A 13532-nucleotide genomic window follows, 5' to 3' on the forward strand; every position below is an offset into this window, starting at 1 on the left:
TCTAAGCCAAAAATCAAGGTTTTGTGAATGAAAATTAGCATAAGGTGCATATTTTATAAAAACTTGATATTTTTATAAAATAAAGTTATATTTTATAAAATTTAAAAGAGGGAGACCCTCTCTCCATTCAAAAGTCGGATTTCTCTCTCTCTCTCTCTCTCTCTCTCTCTCTCTCTCTCTCTCTCTCTCTCTTCCTAATACACTCAATCAATTCCTCTCCATTTCTCCATACTTCACTTTCTCTATCACACTCCCTCACTTCATCTTCTCTCCATTATTCCTCTCCCTAGGAACCACGAAAATTTCCAGAAAACAAGTCCAAGAACACTCATGATGCTCAAAATCTTCATCATCTAGTGGTGTTCATTAAGGTAAAACACGATTTCCTTTCATTTTCCTTCAAGTTTCATGGATTTTCATGCATTTCCTTGTTCTTCTACACCATTCTTTTAGAAAATTTGTGTGAATATTCATTCACTTCAGTTTTGATGATGATGGTGGTAGATTTTCACCAAAAATATTTTGCATGTTACAAAATTGTGAAGATCCATGACCTAAACCTAAGTCAAAACCATGGAAATACACTTTTCTACACGTTTTTTTATGGAAAATCACCACATGCATCCAAAGTTTTCAATCAAAACGAATTTTGAACATTTCTAACTCATGAATGGTCCTCAAACAAACATGTATGTGATGATCTTCAAGCTTAGATGCTAGAACATCAAAGTATGTTGTTAAAAGCTTTCAAATATGTTCATAAAAGATTTATTCCCAAATAATTACCTAAAACTTCTTTTCTGTTCAAATGATATTTTTCCCAGAATCCAACCAAAAATATAAGATGATCTGTTAATTTTTAGAAACAAATTCATTTTTCTCGAATTATTATAATTAATGCAAGAAAATAGGGCAATAAATCATATAAAATACTTTCTGAGGTCTATAAATCCTAGGTAAATTCTTGGATGACCCTTATGCTAAATAATAACTTCTCATTAAGTTTCATTGATTTTTGTTTCTGTTTAGTGTGGTTTTGAATTTTCTTTTTGTTTAATCTCAATAAATCATAAAACTACTTTACAGAATGTGAAAATGATATCTAACAATTTTCGAAGTTTCCACCAGAGGTTTAAGACTCAGGAAAATATTTGCAGAATTTTTCATAATGCATTCCTATTTTCCCCTATTTTTGTATTTATAATGACCTATAAACAGAAAAAATAGTTCGGCTCATCGAAAATTCATGAAAATTTACCAGAACACCTTGTATAGTACATTCGGATGCTACATAAAATTTTTGATGATTTTTCTCTTCTGTATTCTATTTTCCCAATATTTAATACACTTAAATTCACAAAAATCATAAAATTGGGTTAAAAGTTTAGAAATCCATTTTTATATTTTTTCCAGATTAATTATGTGTAATAACACTTGTATTAAAAGTTTGGTGAATTTTTGAAACTGTTATATATTTATTTCTATTATTATATAATAAATACACAAAAATTAGAAAAATTGTGTTAAACTTTTTGAAAACACATATTAATATTTTTCCCAGATTATGTACACTGTAAAACAGTTACAAAAAAATGATAAGAATTTTTCATGATAATTTACTATTTCTCCATGATTTCATGATTATTCAAGGAATTAAATGTTGAAAAATAGTTAGACAAATCAAAAATTCAAGACAATTTATCTTAAGGTCTTTGACTTCAATTAAAACTGAAATGCAAATTTTGGGAAAGTTTAGAACTAAATTGATTTAGTTTGTGAATATTTAATCATTGGAACACCTCTTAAAATGTTAAATATTAACATTTCAATAATGGGAATTTTCCACTTAGATTGTTATATAACAATTGATTCTTTGAAATTTAATTTCCACGGAAAAATGTTTGTAACTTATCAATATTAAAGTTTGACACAATATTGGCATAATTCTATTGTAGTAGTATATATATTAGTGTTATATTTCAATTAGAGACTCACTAGCAAATACCATTATTGTAGGAATTGGTAGTGGTACAAGTGGAACTTAGATCAAGGCATCATTTGCATCATCTCAATGCATTGTGAGAATTCATCACTCCCCTATTTTCAGGTTTTATGTTTTGGGGTGGAAAAGCATGTCCGAAAATCTATTTATTGTTCGTTGTATTTAAATTGATTTGTATCAAAATTGATTGCTATATTTTGCTATGTATGTTTATGAAACTTGAAACATGAGGCCTTATTGTCTTAAGTCCCTTCCCTTATACTTTAATCCAACCATTAACTCTTTGAGCCAATGGTCATTATGGGTAGCGCTATTAGGAATTAACAACTCCTCACTCGCCCGATTGCTGGAGTGCATGATACCGTATAATCTATGGAACGATAAACATAGATCTTGATAGGGCATCAGTCATAGGCTTGGTTGGGAACTCATTTTTTGATCATACATATACATAATTGTTATTAATTATGGCGATAAACTTGTTTATTAATTATAGCAATGAACCTTGTTTCTCATTACAACAATGAACTTTGTTTATACAAACTTAATACTCATTTTTGCAATATATTTCGATTTATGGAAACTTTTATCAAAACTTTGATTTCGATTCATGAAACCAATACTATTATTATTATTTTTTATTTGTGAGTACTCACCAACTATTTTTATAGTTAACGCTCGTTTTACATGCTTTTTCAGGAATCATTGAGTAAGTGGCACTTAGGGACACTTCACTGTTAGGAGCATTCACATGTGTTGTATTCCAATTTTCGTTGTAATTTCTTTTAAAAGTTGTTCAAACCCATTGTAAATTTGTAATGCTTTTTAATACTATGGTTGGTGTTGTCTTTTAACTTTTGCTATGAAACCCTTTATACTGCCACGCCTCGTGTTTCCGCTTTAGCGGGGTGTGACAAATTTCTTATAACTATGCCTGGTTTTAGATGATCTTATGCTAAAGTTAGTATGAAAAATGGTGGTGTATGTTATGTTTTGCTTTCTATCGTCTATACGAGATAATTAATTTAAACGATATTAAGACCAAATTTGTGTGATTATATTTCACATATTTGGTTAAATTGTGATATTTCCTTTATATTGAATTAAGTGTTGGAATTTTCCTTACTTCTTCATATCATCATACTATACTTATAAAAGATGCATTTTTCCTAGCATCTCATGCATTTGAAACTCCCACTCCTTTTTTTCCTAGCACCTCATGCATTTGAAACTCCCACACCTCTTCAACTTCAAAATAATTAATCAATAATGATTATTGATTTGAAACTTCCATGTTTTTTCATATTCTCCAATGACTTTTCAAATGTATTTTAATAATGATTATTAATTACTTATACATCAAGCATATTATATAAGTTGTTACATGTGATTTATGAATCTTTGTTTCTCTATTTAGTTCTTGGTTTCCTAAGCATCTCACTTTGAGTGAAATTCTTTCTGCATCTTCTTAGTTTATAATGTCACCAACTTGGAACATTTCAGTTTTAACAACATTGCACTACACTTCTCCAATCACTCATGTAAGAAGAATGTTGATTACATCGTGTTTTATGTAGTAAAGGCAAAATATGATTTGTTGTGCTATGGATTTAAAAAAAAATAGTGGTTTCATATTGTATATATTTAATTGTTGTGGATGTCTGATATTAGGATTTGGTTCGTAATATTGTTTTTCTATGTTAATATCTTTTTTTATGTTATATGAAGATTATTGTGCACTATGGGTTGTTTTGTGGTAACTTTATGTTTGTATTATGTTATAGTTTCCTTTTATGAGTGGTTGTAATTATACTTTATATTCATAGTTGTATTTTAGTTTGTGTTCATGGTGTTTACGGGCAAGAAAAATATGAGAATGATCGATACTTTGATTGTAGGGGTTTTTTTTGTTGTATGCATCATATCCACGTTAAACATAGATGATCATTTAACCTTATGGCTTATGTTATGATAGAGTAAAAAAAATTATATTTGTTTTATTTAGGTATCTTTATCTTTGTGTTGAAAAAATCTTGCTACTCAAGTTTATCTTTCCTCCACTCATATAAAAGAAATTCTAAGATGTTTACCTTTTTTTTTTAATATCGGAATGTGATTGTCCTTACTATTTTTTCCCTTTGGTGTATGACACAAATGAACACAAGTAAAATTTAAAATAATTAGCATTATTAATAGTTTTATTTATAAATAAGTTAAAATTTCATCCAGTTGTAGTATGTGAAGTATTTTCAACCAAATATTTAATTTCCTTAACAATTAAATACCAATAGATGTTTATAATTCTCATTTTATTAACAAATATTGTTTTTTCTATGATTAGTAAATAAAATTGTTATAAACACTCTCTTAAAGTTTTATCTTTGTTCCACTTATATAAAACAAATTCTTAGATGTTTTTTTTTTTTTTTTTTTAATATTGGAATGCGATTTTCCTTTCTATTTTTGCCCTTTATTGTACGACACGATTGAAGACAAGTAAGATTTAAAATAATTAGCATTATTGGTAACTTTATTTATAAATAACTTAAAATTCCATCCAATTGTAGTGTTTGAAGTATTTTCAACCAAATGCTTAATTTCATTAACAATTAAACACCAATAGATGTTTATAGTTCTCATTTTATTAACAAATATTGTTTTTATATGATTAGTAAATTAAAATTGTTATAACTATTCTCATAAAACAACATGATAACAATAATAGCTTAAACAGCGTAAAATTATATATATATATATATATATATATATATATATATATATATATATATAGATTATGATACATTGGAAAAACAATTAAAGTTTGAAATTAATCATAAATGAAATAAAAAAAATGTTTAAATAAATTGTTTTCTAATCAACAACGTCAATAGCTAAAAATATATCATATAAAAAACTACATTTAACTAACTAAATTCACTCACAACATATAAATGGATTCCATTTAGATGATATGATCCTAAAATACACCTATCTAAATTGATTGACCATAAGTGGATGCTATTATAATGATTTGGATTTAATATATATATATATATATATATATATATATATATATATATATATATAAGTGGATGCTAATGTGGATGCTATTATAATGATTTGGATTTAATATATATATATATATATATATATATATATATATATATATATATACACACATTAGAGTATATTTAAAGTAATTATAATATTTTATAACATCTTAGAGCAATATTCATTTGAAACCTCATCTTTTAATTAATACCACTCAAAAGTTTTCTTAATAATGACTTAAACACTCAAAAGTTTTATAACATATATATTATGTTTAATATGCATTTAATGAAAACATTACAATAAAAAGGTGAATATTTTGTATAGACACACATATAAATAACATACAATTGACAATGAAAACAATCATAAAACCTTTTGTGTTGGTTAGAAAACATTTTTGTGTTGGTTAGAAGTATTTTGACTATTTTTGGAATTATTTTATTATGGTAGAGCTTTTACCTTATATATATATATATATATATATATATATATATATATATATATATATATATATATATATATATATATATATATATTGTAGTATTCTTTTATTACAATTGTTGTATGTTGTGGTTAAATCGTTAATGTAAATTATATTGTATACATGTTGTGATCATATATTATATATGTTGTTTCAAAAAATAATTAATTAAAATTTATGTATATTCTATATTTTTTAAAGGTGTATGGGTCAATTTGGTACTGTTATAGGCCAAAACCAAACCATAATCATTGCAATTGGTTAATGAATTTTGATAACCAATATGTATTGGTTAACATTTCAGTCCATTAATGGTGTTCAGTTATTGATTAATATCGGTTAACGACAACGGTTCAAAATGAAATGCAAATAACAAATACATTACTATAAAATATGAGAAAGAAAAAAATAATTGCTATAAAAAATACATTACTATAAAATATGAGAAAGAAAAAAATAATTGCTATAAAAAATACATTACTATAAAATGTGAGCAACAAAAAATAATTGCTATAAAAGTGAAAAATTAGAAAATAGGTTGCTAAAAATAAAAGTGGTAAATTAATGATGATTAACTAATACTAAATTATATAAGTAAATCTAATTCAAAATTAAGTACTTGATAACCATGACATGATTACTCTTCAAATTCTCAGTTTCCAATATAATTACATATTATATACATTATAATATATATGTATTCGGTTAATAAATATTAGAAATCACACCATCTTTTAGTAATGGTTCGATTATAATGGTTTAATTATATTGGTTGATTTGGTTTTGGTGTGGTTTTTCAGTTAATATATTCACCCTCAATGTTTTCCATATAAGTCTTTTGAAATTCAAATCGTTAATCTTATCATGTTATACTAATCTTGCGCAACGTGCGGGTATACGCCTACTATACTTATAAATGAAGCATTTTTCCTTTCACCACATTCATTTGAAACTCTCATGTATTTTTCCTTTCACCACATTCATTTGAAACTCCCATAAATTTTTAATTTCTTTCTAATTATGATTATATGTTGGTTAATAAGGTTAAATAAATATCAAACCTAAAGTGTAATCATATATAAACTAAATTTTATTATTAAAAGAATATATATTTTCTTCTACTTATAAAGTTATGTTTTTAACTTTTAACATATTATACTTTATTTATTAGGTCTAATATGTCGTTGTATGTTAACCATTATCATTTTAAAGCTACAACTTTTGAACAATTTGTATAAATACTTAAAATTTTAATTTAAACATAACGTTACAGGATCAACTTAAATATAAATTTTAGTTCAACTTAAACAACCCAAAGAATATTTTATAAATATTTAAAAGTGATAAATTGTAGTGTCTTTCTAATAAAAATTATAAGGTGGTTAATAAGGTTAAATAAGTATCAAACCAAAAGTGTAATCATAAATAAACTAAATTTCAATATTAAAATAATATTTTACTTCTACTTATAAAGGTATGTCTTTAACTATAACATATTATACTAATTTTATTAGATTTAATATGTTGTTGTATGTAAACCATTATCAGTTTAAAGCTACAACTTTTGAAAAGTTTGGACAAAATATTTAAATTGTTAATTTAAATATAACATTACAGGGTGAACTTCAATATAAATTTCAGTTCCACTTAAAAAATCCAAAAAGTATTTTGTGAATAGTTAAAAGTGATAAATTTTAGTGCTAAATGAAAAAACTAAATTGTAATATTAATTTAACTAAAATTTTTTCTAAATTTTTTTTATAATCGTTAAAAGTTTTCAAATAAATAGCTTAAAATAACTTACAATAACAATAGTTAAAAATAATTCTATATAAATGATTATATTGTTACATTTAAAATAAAAAAAAGGTTTGAGGTTTTTAATAATTACAATGATAGAAATTAAAACGTTAACCAAATAAATTTAAAAAATAATTAAAAATTACAAAATAAATAACATTAAACCGTATATTATATTTAATATTATTCATGAGTAACCCGCGGGCAGAGATCGTTCAAAAGATTGAGATTATGCAGTTTTAATAGATCTATATATATTATCATTTAATTTAAAATAATCAATATATTATATCAACTTAGTATAAGAATTATTATATCAAATTTAATACCAACATTATTATTATATTTTAAAAAAACATATATTTGTAAAGATTTCATATATATAGATGCTTCTGCGCAACGCGCGGGCATTCGCCTAGTACATACTTATAAAGTTAACATTTTTTCTTGAATCTCATGCATTTGAAACCCTTTTTTTTAACTTTCTCAAACCACATTCATTTAAAACCCCTTTTTTTAACTAATGCAACTCAAAAGTTTTTCTTAATTATGATTTAACACTCAAAAGTTTTATAACTTATATTATGTTTAATTAGCATTTAGTGAAAAATTTACTATAAAAAGATCAATCTTTTGTGTCTTTTGTGTTATATAAAATCTTACATGTAAGAAGGATTTGAAGATGTTGTGACTCAAAAGTTTTCATATAGTTGAAGCATTCACGATCCAAATATGATGATTTGAAGAAATGAGTTATATCGCATCAATGGTAATTGTAATATGATTTTTTCTTTCAGCCAAAACAAATGAAGTTTTTCTATTCTTTCTTTATATTCAGTTTCTCATTTAATCTTTATATGTGATTTGTGTGTATTACTCAATCTTGAATAAGACTCTCCAAACATCAATGTTTTGCTTGGAATATCTTTCTATTTCTTCTTTTTCAAGAAAAATATTTTGATGGCAGGTTAGTGAAGAATTGTCATCAAGTTTCTATGGTTGAATGGTGTTAAATAAAGAAAGAATATTCATAAAATGGATATAGGTTTTTTTGTTTGAGCAAAGTTGACGAGCGTTAGTTTTTTCTTTTGATTTAAATGTATGTTTATGTAACATCTTTATTTATATATTCAACCACCCAATGCTCTTAATTATTTGATTGTAGTTTTTCTATTTTGATTATGTTTATTTTCTATTACTTTTTTGCTAGGCTATCCTACACAACATATTTAAAAGACAATATTTAAAAGATAACATAATTTTGAACATATATATATTACTACGACAAGAGTTACATATGACATTTATGAATATATATATATATATATATATATATATATATATATATATATATATATATATATATATATATATGTGATTTGTTTAACATGTATCTGCACCTATGTATATTATAAATTTATAATTAAATATCTTTATGTTTAATTATTGAAGGGATTAAAATGATGCATCAAAACCAATTATTTAAAAGAATATAATAATAATAATAATAATAATAATAATAATAATAATAATAATAATAATAATAATAATAATAAATATACATTTCCAAATACCGCATTCATTTGAAACTCACACTACAACTCAAGAGTTTTCTAATTTATGTATATTTATTAGTTACAACTCAAGAGGTTTTAACTGATGATTATTAATTAGTAATCACTAATAGTTTTTTTATTTTCCTTTTTTTAATAAGGTTGTAAAGTTTTGCTCATTAAAAACATTAATGTATTTGAAGAGATTTATGATTTAAATATGAAGAGTTAATATAAATGTTATAATAGATGTTTAAGTGTTTTTATGTTATTAAAAGTTATAGTGTTTATTTTTCATATATTTTTATTAGTCCTTGTATATATATATATATATATATATATATATATATATATATATATATATATATATCTTTTTTAATATAAATGTTATAATAGATGTTTTCTATTTTTATGTTACTAAAAGTTGCAGTTTATATTTTTGTTCATACGTTTTGTTGTCCGTTATATTATCATTCATTTGATATATAATTTACACAATTTTAAACGGTTTATAAAATTATCAAATAATTGTATATATCACAATAACTTAAAAATTAAACTATAATTTTTAATAAAATTAATATGTTAACTATATGTTTGCTTTACTACTAACATTTTGTTTCAAACAAGAAATATTAAATAATAATTTGGTAAAAATTATTATTTTAACTATATAATTCTATTCTTGCGCAAGGCGCGGAGATTCGCTTAGTGTTGTAATAATTGTATCTGTGTGTTTAAATGAGTTCAAAATTAAGTTGCATGTTATTTAATCCAATAAATCTCAATATTGTTTTGTTCAAATTCTCACCCTTTCTCCATTATTTAGTATATATATATATATATATATATATATATATATATATATATATATATATATATATATTCATATTGGTTATGTTCTCCTATATTGACACCTTCTTAATATGATTAATTCATAGTATTCTACTTACTTTCTTGGTTCATTGTACTTCTTCAATATTGTGTGTTTGTAGTTTATTGTTTTATTAACTGTTATGTAAAATTTTTATAACCTTTAAAAAACATGGACCATTTATGTAAACTAATTGTGGTAGTTTTTTTTTATTTTTTTCATTCAGTTTTATATTTCATTATATAATATTATCATTTTTTTTTCTTTATTTACATATAAAGATGTCTCATGTATCTTAAAAAATGTTTCACATATTTATTTTATTCAACCGTTATAAAGTCACGTCAAAATCATATAACTCTATAAATTAATAATTTTGCGAAAATAGTCGATTAATTATTATAATTTTTAACTATCAAATTTCATTTAATTTTGTAACTGTAGTTCCCATGGGTTATAGCCTAGTTCATTGTATGTAAAGATGGTTATGATGGTGGAGTATGTTTTTTGAGAGAGGATGCTACATGTGTGACATCCCAAAAATATGGTCCCAAATTTTCATTTTCTTATAATAAATAAAATAGTATTTTTCAAATATCAATCATTCAATATAGCAAAACCAATGTTACAAGTGTTATCAAAATTAGAGTGAATTTCAAATGCGGAACTCCACTGGTGTGTGCGATGCAGTCAACTCGAGCTCTTCCCTTGGAAGTACCTGAAACATAAACTGAAAACTATAAGCACAAAGCTTAGTGAGTTTCCCCAAACTACCATATACCATACATAAAATAAACATATAGTGGGCCCCGCTCGGTAATAGATCGGCCCCGCCCAACCTACATATAGCATATATCAAATAAACACATACACATGCAATAATCACATAGATACATAACATACAAATAGTCATCGGGGCCCACCCCACATCGGGCCTTAGTCCGGAAAGCATATAAACACATATGCATGCAAGAGTCATGAAGGCAGCTAGCATACTAACATAACATAAACATGGGCCGGCATTGGTGCCTTCGACCCGCTAAACCCAGTGAGGAAACTCATCTCGAAAAGTTGAATCTCACAGAAGGAAATCTCTAGCTGCTGCCCTGATGACTCCCGAGCTATTAGTGCAAAATAACATCCAATCAAAATCCAATAATCCATTTTAGGGTAAAATGACCATTTTACCCCTAGCCTAACATGGTTCATGACTAAGGTCCATCACTAGATAGTCTTCCAAAGCCCACCAGTGGCCCACTTATGGCCTAATTTTCCAAATTTGGCCTAAACTTCTCTAATGGGCTTTACCCCCTAAAGCCCAAACATATACATAGTCCAAAACCCGATTTTCGATGATCCACTAAAGCCCAAAATAACAAGGTCCAAGAAAATGGCCCAAGGAAGCCCATTGATGGATTGAACGTTGGGCGTTCCCTTGTGAAATGCTAGGCATTCGTCACCAGTCAACAGATCGCGAGCCTCAGCCAGAACGTTGGGTGTTCCTTAACCCAACGTTGGGCGTTCGCACTCTGATTCCCAAAAGAAATCATTAAGAACTTAATGCTTAAAGCCACATGACCAAAACGTAGATCTAAGTCCTATATAACATCTAGAACCATAAAGTCACTGTCTTGGCAGCTTTTCATGCCCCACAAGGTCCCAACTTCAAGATATAGCATTCAACTTCCATAAAAAGGGCTTAATCTGGTGCATGGGGCTTCTACAACTCTAAACATGCATAATTTATGAATCTAAAACATCATAAACACCATGAGAAGCAACTAAAGGCTTCTGGAGTGATCAAAACCACAAGATCTCAACCGTGGGACCAAAAAAGGGCTAAAATCCATAAAAATTTAGATCTAAGCTTCTAATGAGCAAGGTTAGAGCTTTCTACCTTAAATGTATTAGATATGGAGCAGAGAACGAAGATCTAAAAGCTCCTACTTGAACCACCACCTTGTACCAAGCTTCTCTTCCTTCAGTGAGCTTCAAACACACCAAAACACACATAAACGGCTCACAACACTCAAGGAGGATCTAGGGTGTTGAGAATAGGGTTAAGGGCTATGGAGGCTGGAAATGAGGCCAACACCTGGTACTTAAGGTGTTTAAATAGGTCTTAAACCCTAAAAATTAGGGTTTGAGGTCCACGCGTAAACACCCTACATTCCCCTAAAGGAACGCCCCGCGTTCAAGCTCCACATCCAAAAATCAAATCTTGGCAAGAATGGTCCCTCCTCACCCACAAACTTGCAAAACAAGGCCAAAATGCAATAACTTAATATATGAGGGACCAAAAATGAATAATATGTGGATCAAGCGTTACAATTCTCTCCACTTGAATCAGACTTCATCCTCAAAGTCCGCCGCCCCGAACAACTCTGGATAACGCTCCCTCGTCTCTTCCTCTGGCTCCCACGTCCACTCAGACCCCTTGCGGTGCAGCCATTACACCTTAATCAACTCCACAACCTTGTTCCTCAAGGTTTTCATCTTCCAATCTAAAATTGCCACCAGTCTCTCAATGTAATTCAAACGGTCATCCACCTGAATATCCTCCAAAGGTACAAATGCGGAATCATCCACTAAACACTTCCGCAACTGAGAGACAACAAAATGTGCTATGAATCTAACTGAGCTCGATTGGAGGTCAAGACGATAAGCTACCCAGCCCACCCGGGCCACAACCCTGAAGGGACCAGTATACCTGGGGCCCAACTTGCCCCGCTTCCTGAATCGGATGACACCTTTCCAAGGTGACACCTTCAGGAGAACCATGTCTCCCACCTGAAACTCCAAGTCTGACCGACGCCTATCAGCATAACTCTTCTGCCGACTTTGAGCTGTCTGGAGCTTGCTTCGAACCTGCTGAATCAGCTTAGTGGTCTTGAGCACCACCTCGGTACTCCCCATGACTCGCTAATCGACCTCTCCCCAACAAATTGGGGTCCTGCATTTCCTCCCGTAGAGAATCTCGAAAAGAGGTCGATCAATGCTAGTGTGATAATTATTGTTATACGAAAATTCCGCGAAGGGAAGATACGTATCCTAACTCCCACCAAAATCCCATACACATGCACGAAGCATGTCCTCAGGGGTCTGGATAGTCCGCTCACTCTGCCCCCACCTAAAACTCCAAGTCCAACCGACGCCTATGAACATAACTCTTCTGCCGACTCTGAGCTGTCTAGATCCTACTTCAAACCTGCTGAATCAGCTCATTGGTCTTGAGCACCACCTCGGTACTCCCCCATGACTCACTGATCGACCTCTCCCTAACAATCGGGGTCTTGCATTTCCTCCCATAGAGAATCTCGAAAAGAGGTCGATCAATGCTAGTGTGATAATTGTTGTTATACGAAAATTCTGCTAAGGGAAGATACGTATCCTAACTCCCACCAAAATCACATACACGCGCACGAAGCATGTCCTCAAGAGTCTGGATAGTCCGCTCACTCTACTCATCCGTATGCGCATGAAATGTCGTACTGAAATGGAGACGAGTGCCTATCTCGTCATGAAATCGCTTCCAAAATATGGAACCAAAACGAACATCCCGGTCTGAAACCATGGACACCGGCACCCTATGACGTGCCACCACATCCCGGACATAAATCTCGGCTAATTTCTCTGCACAAATACTCTCCTGGATCGGGATGCAGTGTGCGCTCTTAGTTAATTGATCCATGATGACCCAAATAGAATCCACTCCGCACGCGGTCCTGGGAAGCTTTGTGATAAAATCCATGGTGATGTCTTCCCATT

Source organism: Lactuca serriola, chromosome 5 (assembly GCF_051521515.1).
Source record: "Lactuca serriola cultivar US96UC23 chromosome 5, Lser_US96UC23_V15, whole genome shotgun sequence".
In the NCBI taxonomy this organism is placed as follows: Eukaryota; Viridiplantae; Streptophyta; class Magnoliopsida; order Asterales; family Asteraceae; genus Lactuca; species Lactuca serriola.